The sequence below is a fragment of the Sander vitreus genome, chromosome 6, assembly GCF_031162955.1.
Source record: "Sander vitreus isolate 19-12246 chromosome 6, sanVit1, whole genome shotgun sequence".
Classification (NCBI taxonomy): Eukaryota; Metazoa; Chordata; class Actinopteri; order Perciformes; family Percidae; genus Sander; species Sander vitreus.
This window is the reverse complement of record NC_135860.1, coordinates 27,106,591-27,118,135: the sequence shown is the minus strand read 5'-3', so window position 1 is coordinate 27,118,135 and position 11,545 is coordinate 27,106,591. Positions and strand designations below refer to the sequence as shown.

Sequence of the window (11,545 nt, the reverse complement as noted above, 5' to 3'; positions counted from 1 at the left end):
CACACACACACACACACACACACACACACACACACGTGTGTTGTTGCTTTTTCTTTTCTTCACTCCTTTTTAAGGAGTTTTTTTCCCCAAGCTTTTTTTGTGTGTGGAGTAGAGCTGAAGATCTTTGCCCGAACCCGACGAAACCTGACGGGACCCGACGGGACCCAACGGTACCCAACGGGTTCGGTCTTAATTTCTATAATTTTACACAGGCTCGGGCCGGGCTCAGGCTTGTGCTCCAGGTTGCACGATAAATGAGCGGTCAGGTGATGCGTTTCGATTAGTGTGAAAATGGATGCTGAGGAGGTGAAACGGAGGCTGGCCTCTGGAGGACTTATTTTATTTCTTTGTTCTAACTTCCAAGTGGCCTATAGCCTATGTTAGTCATGAATAAATGATGTTAAAAAATGTATAAATGACTCATTCTTGACATAGGGCAAAAGAGCTGTGTGCGTGCGCACATTTGAGTAATGTCGGGCTGTAAACGGGTTCGGGCTTTTAAAAAGCTGTCAATCAAAATGTACTTGTCAGGCTCGGGCCGAATTCTGTCGGGCTCGGGCCTTGTCGGGCCTAACTTTTAAGGCCCGATTACAGCTCTAGTGTGGAATTGAGGCCTGAAGGATGGATGTTAAGCCAGTTGCTATTGTGCACCTGAGATGGAGATAAAATCAAATCATTATTGACTGTTCACATGTATGTATGCTTTTTACTAGAAAATATAATGAACATATACTGTACATTTCACATTCTGTTATCGGGAGTGATGGCAATACAAACTCATATATAACTTCGCTATTAAACAACTGACCAAAAGTAATAATAAGAAGTTAATTTAGAAGATTCAATCAATTACAATATGAAGATAATGTCAGAAATGCAAACTGGTCAGAGGTATTTCTACAAAAGGATCCAGAGAAAGCATATCAGCTTTTTGATCAAACTTTGACAATTGACAATTGTAGAAAATCATGCACCAATAAAAAAGTTTACTGTTCAAAATGTCAACACCCCGTGGTTATATATCAAGAATTAAAAGACCTGATGAAAGAAAGAGATCTAGCTAAACAAGCAGCAATCACATATCATTTCAAATCGGACTGGCAAATATTTTTTAACTAAGTTAAATTAGAACAAAAATAAATTGTATTATAATAACAAAATTACAGAAATAAAACATCATAGTAAACAATTATGGAATACATTGATTAATATATTAAGAGGAAATACTAAATCAACTCCGGCTTCTTTAGAAAGTGAAGGTGATTTTTTTACTAAACCAAGTGATATAGCGAATCATCTCAACAATCTTAAAAATACTACACAGCCACACAATACAGATTTATCATACATTGATAAATAAGATCATGGAAGGTAAAACATTACTTGAAATTTAAGAATGTCAGTGTTTCTAAAGTTGAATTACTTCTAATGAATTGTAAAAACAAACCACCTGGTGTTGACTATCTCAAATACAAATAGTACAATACAATAGTCTCAATCATTGCTCCTACTATTGCACATATAATGAATATGTTTTATGGAAAACATATGTTTGCAAGCATGGAAAATATGTAAAGTTGTGCCAATACCTAAAAATAAGAAAATGCCTTTCTCTGGATCAAACAGTAGACCAATAAGTTTATTACCAATTCTCGGTAAAATAATGGAAAGAATTGTTTATGAATAGATTCTGTCTTATTTTTCTTAATCATCTGGCCAAAAGCACTACGGTTGAAAATTAGCCGGCTGGCTAACACTGGCACATTTACAACACAACTTTTTCTGGAGCAACTTAATTTTTTTAATCAAATATTAATAATTTATATTTTCAATTCTTAAACACATAAAATACTTTTTCATGTCAACAAAATGAAGTTGGAGTTTTTACAGTGTATGCTGCCAGCTGTGGTGTGAATGCTGAGCAGTTTTATAAGTAGCTTAAAATGACCCGTTGGCGTTTTAGGTATAAATAATCATATTTTCATTTTCTTTTTGGATTATGGGCAGTGTAGTGTCTTCAGCTATCCAAAACTGACAAGAAAACTCCTTGTTTCTAAGAATCGAAGGGCAAAAACATGAAAACTGATGTCCATAAAATTAACCCATTAATGTTGTGTAATTAACAAGGACACACTGGTGTCTTTGTGTTGAGATTGTAAAATCACCATTAATATAAAAACTGACAGATAGGAGAAAACTTCCCAGTGTTAAGGTCCTCCGTTATCCAACAGGACGGATGCTCAAATCGTCTTTAACCCTCTAGAGGGTTAAAGACGATTTGAGCCTTGAGATTTGGGGTCTGAGAGTGTTTTCAGACACAGATGATTTGGGCATGCTTTAATATTGTTGTCAATTTAAGCAAATCTAAGCGGTATTTTCAATGTACTGTGACTTTTTTCTTTTCAGCACAAGTTCAGCTACAAAAATATCTAGTAGATTGTATTTCACGATTGAAGTTTGCTGGAATTTGTGAAAAAACATTACCTTTCCCATTTGGACAAACTGGGCTACTTGAGGTGATTGTGTAAAGTCTTCGGTTTGTAACAAGCACAACCACTTTCATCTGCTCCATTGCTTTATACAACAAATTTGTCAATCTAAAAAAAATATGCCTGTTGTTTTGTAAACCAAGAGTTAGAGTGGGAGGGTCAAGCTCGTTTTACTGAATATGCAAAAGGATTGTTTGCAGCTGATCCCAGGTGAATGGGGCTGCAAAAAAGCCTAGCAGGGCTATTCTATTATTCTGTTCATGCAGGGGGACAAAAAAAGCTCAGTGCCTGGGGCCTGGACATTTCCCTGAGCTATTTTCAATGAAATAAATCATATAATTCATGATATTAAAAAACTACAAAGTTTATAAAGAATAAAGAACGCAAACATGACAATCACATCATTCACATGCATATTAAGTAGCCATGTGGATGGTTTATTTATGGCAACAGCTAAATGTACAAGAACATGTCCAAATTTCAAGATTCGTGGCAAACAGCTTTCATTTTAGACTGTAAAGATTTGCTATTTGCAGAGCAACATGCTGTGTTTGTGTAACAGAGCAGCGAAGAGAGAAGCTGCATGCACACAGAGCAGTTTGAAATATTGCTTCCTACATGTTTAAACCTGTTGAGGTAAGTGAGTATTGATAAGTATTGACCGCTTACCCACAAAGGTTTTATTGCACTTACAGTAACAAGCATTGTGTTAGTCCAGCTGCACCAGGGGCCGTTGATAATCCTTTCTGTATCGTTCATACTTAGGTACATTAGCCTTGAACCTCATAAGATGGCAACTAGAGCCATGTAAACCAAGTAAAGTAGGTTCAGTGGGCTTGTTGTCAGGAGCACACACCACACCACACAAAACACAACACCATAGATATTAAATTGATTCAAAATTAATCCAAAAAGGAAAAGTTTATTTAGCGAGTTCTACCAAGCTTGTCCTCCAAATTCCCTGTGTTACCCTCTGGGATGGCACAGTTTAGAGTGTGTGATTATGTGACAGTGTGAGTGCAACAAGAACTCCTTCACACCCCCGAGTTTATTTGCAGACGTCAGAGATGTTTTCCATGGTCAGCTGGCCGGCGACCTCACAGAGCGTGTGATTCCCAAGCAGCACTGAAAATATAACTTGGGCCTTGATCCAAAAACATCCCCAGGAGGTCACCCAAGGGTGGACAACACTGCCACTATGCACTGGGATGGGTGTGTGCGTGTGTGTATGTGTGTGTGTACCCAATGAGTACAACAGCAACAGTCTTCCTGCTGTGTTATAATATATTATACTTTGTAATAGAACACGTTGTTGACTAGTTCTGCTTCAACTATGGAGGATACAGACGCTCTTGGGCATCAGGAAAAGGTACAAAAACACCTCTTCTTTTTTTTCCTCCAACTCTTCCTGTCTTCTTTCTCTACTCCTCTCCTTTCTTCTCCTCTTCCTCTCTTCCTGTGTTTTTGTCTGTTGGTGTGTGTTTGTGTAACTCCTCTTCCTCTCTTCTTGTGTTCCTCTCCTACTCGTCTCCTCCTCCTTCCTCTCCTATACTAATGGTAAATTATTCCTTAGGATTATGGTTAATCTTTCATTAACTGAGTTTTATACAACTTTTAATTTCCATTCGCATTTTTTGAAGCACGCTCTGAAACAGGAGTCGTCATGGCAACCTGTAACTGCAGTTGGTCATGTGATCTGATCCCTGACATGTTGACCTGTTGCTGTGAAGTGACTATGTGTGAAATAGTCTTTTGAATAACACACCATTTAGTTTTAGTCTTATTTTAGTCCTCTGAAATCTTTTAGTCTTAGTCTAATTTTAGTCCACTTAATATCATAAGAGTTTTAGTCTTAGTCTAGTTTTAAGTCTTTTAGTCTTAGTCTAGTTTTAGTCGACTAAATATCATAAGAGTTTTAGTCTTAGTCTAGTTTTAAGTCTTTTAGTCTTAGTCTAGTTTTAGTCGACTAAATATCATAAGAGTTTTAGTCTTAGTCTAGTTTTAAGTCTTTTAGTCTTAGTCTAGTTTTAGTCGACTAAATATCATAAGAGTTTTAGTCTTAGTCTAGTTTTAGTAGACCAAATATTAGCAGAGTTTTTATCAGTCTGTTGTGGAATGGTATTAAGGTTTGAATATGCAATATAGACACAGAATTAACGGTTCGTCCTAGACCTAGCTCTGAAATTTCTGTTGTTCATGAGACATGTCATTGCCCTCGGACCGGGTGCACTGCAAAACGTTAGCGTGTTGCTAACGAGCGAAGTCAACTGAAATCAGCCAAAGCTGTGTAACTAAGACTGTGCAACTAAACACAACTAAGTATAATATAAACAACCTTACTGTTGTGAAAACGTCCTTGAAACGTGCAAAGTTCTGCAAACTCGTCCTCCTATGTAACTGCTGCTGCGTTTGTTTAGCTGCTGTAAAAACTTTGTAATAGAACACGTTGTTGACTAGTTCTGCTTCAGCTATGGAGGATCTTGGGCATCAGGCTTGGCAGTTATCGTACCATTTCTGAGCTGTCTTCCTTTCAATAGCTCAGTTGGTAGAGCGAGGACTATAGGTTGGTAGGTGCTGGTTCAATTCCGGCTCAAAAGAACTAGTTTCCGTTGTCGCAAATTGTGTCGCAGTGTTATAGAGATGGAGAGTGATGATGCATCTTTGGAAAGTTACTCTGTACCATTGTTTACTGAATATATACGTAGACTAAAATAGGTGGCTGTTTGTCACGTTCAAAACTTTGAAATAGTAAACGCTGTTGGCTAGTTGTGCTTCAGATATGGAGGAAACTGATGCTCTTGGGCATCAGGTTCTGCAGTTATCGTACCAATTCCGTAACCCTTTCGATAGCGCAACCTCTGGAAACGCAGTGCTATAGAAATGGAAAGTGATGACGCGTTAATGGCCCATCAGCGCAAACAAAAGGGTACAGACGCTTGTGGGGGTCAGGTTTGGCAGTAATAGTACCCCTAAAGTACCCGTCCGCTCATGTGTTGAGCTGTTTGTCACGTTCAAAACTTTGTAATAGAACACATTGCTGACTAGTTCTGTTGGCAGTTGGTAGAGTGGAGGACTGTAGGTTGATAGTTGTAGGCATCCTTAGGTCGCTGGTTCAATTCCGGCTTCGTTGTTACAAATTTTGTAGCAGTGTTATAGAGAGTGATGATGCGTCATTGGAAAGTTACTCTATACCCTTGTTTACTGAACATATACGTAGACTAAGATAGGTGGCTATTTGTTACGTTCAGAACTTTGTAATAGAAGACGCTGTCAACTGGTTCTGCTTCAGATATGGAGGATACGGATGCTCTTGGGCATCAGGATCGGCAGTTATCGTACCATTTCCATGCTGTGTTCCCTTCGATAGCTCAGTTGGTCGAGCAGGGTACTGTAGGTTGATAATTGCAGCCGTCTTTAGGGCGCTGGTTCAATTCTGCCTTGAAGGAAGTAGATTTCATTGTTGACAATTTTTGTTTCCATTTAAAATTTAAAGATGTCAAGGGGCTCTTTTTCAGATCTGTTGTCTTAATTGCTTCATTCATTGGACAAAAGAACACTTGACATAGTAACCTTGTAACAGTGTTAAACAAGTTGCTAATAACAACCTCTGGAAACGCAGTGCTATAGAAATGGAAAGTGTTGACGCGTTAATGGCCCATCAGCGCAAACAAAAGGATACAGACGCTTGTGGGGGTCAGGTTTGGCAGTAATAGTACCCCTAAAGTACCCGTCCGCTCATGTGTTGAGCTGTTTGTCACGTTCAAAACTTTGTAATAGAACACGTTGTTGACTAGTTCTGCTTCAGCTATGGAGGCCACAGACACTCTTGTGCATCAGGATCGGCAGTTATCGTACTACTTCCATGCTGTGTTCCCTTCGATAGCTCAGTTGGTAGAGCGGAGGACTGTAGGTTGATAGTTGTAGGCATCCTTAGGTCGCTGGTTTAATTCTGGCTTGAAGGAACTAGTTTTCATTGTTGCAAATTGTGTAGCAGTGTTATAGAGAGTGATGATGCGTCATTGGAAAGTTACTCTATACCCTTGTTTACTGAACATATACGTAGACTAAGATAGGTGGCTATTTGTTACGTTCAAAACTTTGTAATAGAAGACGCTGTCAACTGGTTCTGCTTCAGATATGGAGGATACGGATGCTCTTGGGCATCAGGATCGGCAGTTATCGTACCATTTCCATGCTGTGTTCCGAACATATACGTAGACTAAGATAGGTGGCTGTTTGTCACGTTCAAAACTTTGTAATAGAAGACGCTGTCAACTGGTTCTGCTTCAGATATGGAGGATACGGATGCTCTTGGGCATCAGGATCGGCAGTTATCGTACCATTTCCATGCTGTGTTCCCTTCGATAGCTCAGTTGGTCGAGCGGGGTACGGTAGGTTGATAATTGCAGCCGTCTTTAGGGCGCTGGTTCAATTCTACCTTGAAGGAAGTAGATTTCATTGTTGCAAATTGTGTAGCAGTGTTATAGAGATGGAGAGTGATGATGCGTCATTGGAAAGTTACTCTGTACGATTGTTTACTGAATATATACGTAGACTAAGATAGGTGGCTGTTTGTCACGTTCAAAACTTTGAAATAGTAAACGCTGTTGGCTAGTTGTGCTTCAGATATGGAGGAAACTGACACTCTTGGGCATCAGGTTCTGCAGTTATCGTACCAATTCCGTAACCCCTTCGATAACGCAGTTGGTAGAGGGGAACACTGTAGGTTGGAAGGAAGTAGTTTTCATTGTTGCAAATTTTGTTTCCATTTACAATGGAAAGATGTCAAGGGGCTCTTTTTCAGATCTGTTGTCTTAATTGCTTCATTCATTGGACAAAAGAACACTTGACATAGTAACCTTGTAACAGTGTTAAACAAGTTGCTAATAACAACCTCTGAAACCTCTGGAAACGCAGTGCTATAGAAATGGAAAGTGATGACGCGTTAATGGCCCATCAGCGCAAACAAAAGGATACAGACGCTTGTGGGGGTCAGGTTTGGCAGTAATAGTACCCCTAAAGTACCCGTCCGCTCTAGTGTTGAGCTGTTTGTCACGTTCAAAACTTTGTAATAGAACACGTTGTTGACTAGTTCTGCTTCAGATATGGAGGATACGGATGCTCTTGTGCATCAGGATCGGCAGTTATCGTACCATTTCCATGCTGTGTTACCTTCGATAGCTCAGTTGGTAGAGCGGAGGACTGTAGGTTGATAGTTGTAGGCATCCTTAGGTCGCTGGTTCAATTCCGGCTTCGTTGTTACAAATTGTGTAGCAGTGTTATAGAGAGTGATGATGCGTCATTGGAAAGTTACTCTATACCCTTGTTTACTGAATATATACGTAGACTAAGATAGGTGGCTATTTGTTACGTTCAAAACTTTGTAATAGAAGATGCTGTCAACTGGTTCTGCTTCAGATATGGAGGATACGTATGCTCTTGGGCATCAGGATCGGCAGTTATCATACCATTTCCATGCTGTGTTCCCTTCGATAGCTCAGTTGGTCGAGCGGGGTACTGTAGGTTGATAATTGCAGCCGTCTTTAGGGCGCTGGTTCAATTCTGCCTTGAAGGAAGTAGATTTCATTGTTGCAAATTGTGTAGCAGTGTTATAGAGATGGAGAGTGATGATGCGTCATTGGAAAGTTACTCTGTACCATTGTTTACTGAATATATACGTAGACTAAGATAGGTGGCTGTTTGTCACGTTCAAAACTTTGAAATAGTAAACGCTGTTGGCTAGTTGTGCTTCAGATATGGAGGAAACTGACACTATTGGGCATCAGGTTCTGCAGTTATCGTACCAATTCCGTAACCCCTTCGATAGCGCAGTTGGTAGAGGGGAACACTGTAGGTTGGAAGGAAGTAGTTTTCATTGTTGCAAATTTTGTTTCCATTTACAATGGAAAGATGTCAAGGGGCTCTTTTTCAGATCTGTTGTCTTAATTGCTTCATTCATTGGACAAAAGAACACTTGACATAGTAACCTTGTAACAGTGTTAAACAAGTTGCTAATAACAACCTCTGAAACCTCTGGAAACGCAGTGCTATAGAAATGGAAAGTGATGACGCGTTAATGGCCCATCAGCGCAAACAAAAGGATACAGACGCTTGTGGGGGTCAGGTTTGGCAGTAATAGTACCCCTAAAGTACCTGTCCGCTCTAGTGTTGAGCTGTTTGTCACGTTCAAAACTTTGTAATAGAACACGTTGTTGACTAGTTCTGCTTCAGATATGGAGGATACGGATGCTCTTGTGCATCAGGATCGGCAGTTATCGTACCATTTCCATGCTGTGTTACCTTCGATAGCTCAGTTGGTAGAGCGGAGGACTGTAGGTTGATAGTTGTAGGCATCCTTAGGTCGCAGGTTCAATTCCGGCTCGAAGGAACTAATTTTCGTTGTTACAAATTGTGTAGCAGAGTTATAGAGAGTGATGATGCGTCATTGGAAAGTTACTCTATACCCTTGTTTACTGAACATATACGTAGACTAAGATAGGTGGCTATTTGTTACGTTCAAAACTTTGTAATAGAAGACGCTGTCAACTGGTTCTGCTTCAGATATGGAGGATACGGATGCTCTTGTGCATCAGGATCGGCAGTTATCGTACCATTTCCATGCTGTGTTCCCTTCGATAGCTCAGTTGGTAGAGCGGAGGACTGTAGGTTGATAATTGCAGCCGTCTTTAGGGCGCTGGTTCAATTCTGCCTTGAAGGAAGTAGATTTCATTGTTGCAAATTGTGTAGCAGTGTTATAGAGATGGAGAGTGATGATGCGTCATTGGAAAGTTACTCTGTACCATTGTTTACTGAATATATACGTAGACTAAGATAGGTGGCTGTTTGTCACGTTCAAAACTTTGTAATAGTAAACGCTGTTGGCTAGTTGTGCTTCAGATATGGAGGAAACTGACACTCTTGGGCATCAGGTTCTGCAGTTATCGTACCAATTCCGTAACCCCTTCGATAGCGCAGTTGGTAGAGGGGAACACTGTAGGTTGGAAGGAAGTAGTTTTCATTGTTGCAAATTTTGTTTCCATTTACAATGGAAAGATGTCAAGGGGCTCTTTTTCAGATCTGTTGTCTTAATTGCTTCATTCATTGGACAAAAGAACACTTGACATAGTAACCTTGTAACAGTGTTAAACAAGTTGCTAATAACAACCTCTGGAAACGCAGCGCTATAGAAATGGAAAGTGATGACGCGTTAATGGCCCATCAGCGCAAACAAAAGGATACAGACGCTTGCGGGGGTCAGGTTTGGCAGTAATAGTACCCCTAAAGTACCCGTCCGCTCTAGTGTTGAGCTGTTTGTCACGTTCAAAACTTTGTAATAGAACACGTTGTTGACTAGTTCTGCTTCAGCTATGGAGGCCACAGACGCTCTTGTGCATCAGGATCGGCAGTTATCGTACCATTTCCATGCTGTGTTCCCTTCGATAGCTCAGTTGGTAGAGCGGAGGACTGTAGGTTGATAGTTGTAGGCATCCTTAGGTCGCTGGTTCAATTCCGGCTCGAAGGAACTAGTTTTCGTTGTTGCAAATTGTGTAGCAGTGTTATAGAGAGTGATGATGCGTCATTGGAAAGTTACTCTATACCCTTGTTTACTGAACATATACGTAGACTAAGATAGGTGGCTATTTGTTACGTTCAAAACTTTGTAATAGAAGACGCTGTCAACTGGTTCTGCTTCAGATATGGAGGATACGGATGCTCTTGGGCATCAGGATCGGCAGTTATCGTACCATTTCCATGCTGTGTTCCCTTCGATAGCTCAGTTGGTCGAGCGGGGTACTGTAGGTTGATAATTGCAGCCGTCTTTAGGGCGCTGGTTCAATTCTGCCTTGAAGGAAGTAGATTTCATTGTTGCAAATTGTGTAGCAGTGTTATAGAGATGGAGAGTGATGATGCGTCATTGGAAAGTTACTCTGTACCATTGTTTACTGAATATATACGTAGACTAAGATAGGTGGCTGTTTGTCACGTTCAAAACTTTGAAATAGTAAACGCTGTTGGCTAGTTGTGCTTCAGATATGGAGGAAACTGACACTCTTGGGCATCAGGTTCTGCAGTTATCGTACCAATTCCGTAACCCCTTCGATAGCGCAGTTGGTAGAGGGGAACACTGTAGGTTGGAAGGAAGTAGTTTTCATTGTTGCAAATTTTGTTTCCATTTACAATGGAAAGATGTCAAGGGGCTCTTTTTCAGATCTGTTGTCTTAATTGCTTCATTCATTGGACAAAAGAACACTTGACATAGTAACAGTGTTAAACAAGTTGCTAATAACAACCTCTGGAAACGCAGTGCTATAGAAATGGAAAGTGATGACGCGTTAATGGCCCATCAGCGCAAACAAAAGGATACAGACGCTTGTGGGGGTCAGGTTTGGCAGTAATAGTACCCCTAAAGTACCCGTCCGCTCTAGTGTTGAGCTGTTTGTCACGTTCAAAACTTTGTAATAGAACACGTTGTTGACTAATTCTGCTTCAGCTATGGAGGCCACAGACGCTCTTGTGCATCAGGATCGGCAGTTATCGTACCATTTCCATGCTGTGTTCCCTTCGATAGCTCAGTTGGTAGAGCGGAGGACTGTAGGTTGATAGTTGTAGGCATCCTTAGGTCGCTGGTTCAATTCCGGCTCGAAGGAACTAGTTTTCGTTGTTGCAAATTGTGTAGCAGTGTTATAGAGAGTGATGATGCGTCATTGGAAAGTTACTCTATACCCTTGTTTACTGAATATATACGTAGACTAAGATAGGTGGCTATTTGTTACGTTCAAAACTTTGTAATAGAAGACGCTGTCAACTGGTTCTGCTTCAGATATGGAGGATACGGATGCTCTTGGGCATCAGGATCGGCAGTTATCGTACCATTTCCATGCTGTGTTCCCTTCGATAGCTCAGTTGGTCGAGCGGGGTACTGTAGGTTGATAATTGCAGCCGTCTTTAGGGCGCTGGTTCAATTCTGCCTTGAAGGAAGTAGATTTCATTGTTGCAAATTGTGTAGCAGTGTTATAGAGATGGAGAGTGATGATGCGTCATTGGAAAGTTACTCT

At 40.5% G+C, this 11,545-nt stretch overlaps 4 non-coding genes across 4 annotated transcripts; all 4 read left to right on the top strand.

Annotated features, from left to right (window-relative positions):
* The first annotated feature begins 6,362 nt into the window (after positions 1-6,362).
* Positions 6,363-6,451, top strand: trnay-gua (transfer RNA tyrosine (anticodon GUA)). The gene is given in 2 exon segments: positions 6,363-6,399; positions 6,416-6,451. It is a non-coding gene; the product is annotated as a tRNA-Tyr (tRNA).
* Positions 6,452-8,788: 2,337 nt separating this feature from the next.
* On the top strand, positions 8,789-8,877 carry trnay-gua (transfer RNA tyrosine (anticodon GUA)). The gene is given in 2 exon segments: positions 8,789-8,825; positions 8,842-8,877. It is a non-coding gene; the product is annotated as a tRNA-Tyr (tRNA).
* A 1,045-nt stretch (positions 8,878-9,922) lies between these two features.
* Positions 9,923-10,011, top strand: trnay-gua (transfer RNA tyrosine (anticodon GUA)). The gene is given in 2 exon segments: positions 9,923-9,959; positions 9,976-10,011. It is a non-coding gene; the product is annotated as a tRNA-Tyr (tRNA).
* A 1,037-nt stretch (positions 10,012-11,048) lies between these two features.
* On the top strand, positions 11,049-11,137 carry trnay-gua (transfer RNA tyrosine (anticodon GUA)). The gene is given in 2 exon segments: positions 11,049-11,085; positions 11,102-11,137. It is a non-coding gene; the product is annotated as a tRNA-Tyr (tRNA).
* Positions 11,138-11,545: the final 408 nt, after the last annotated feature.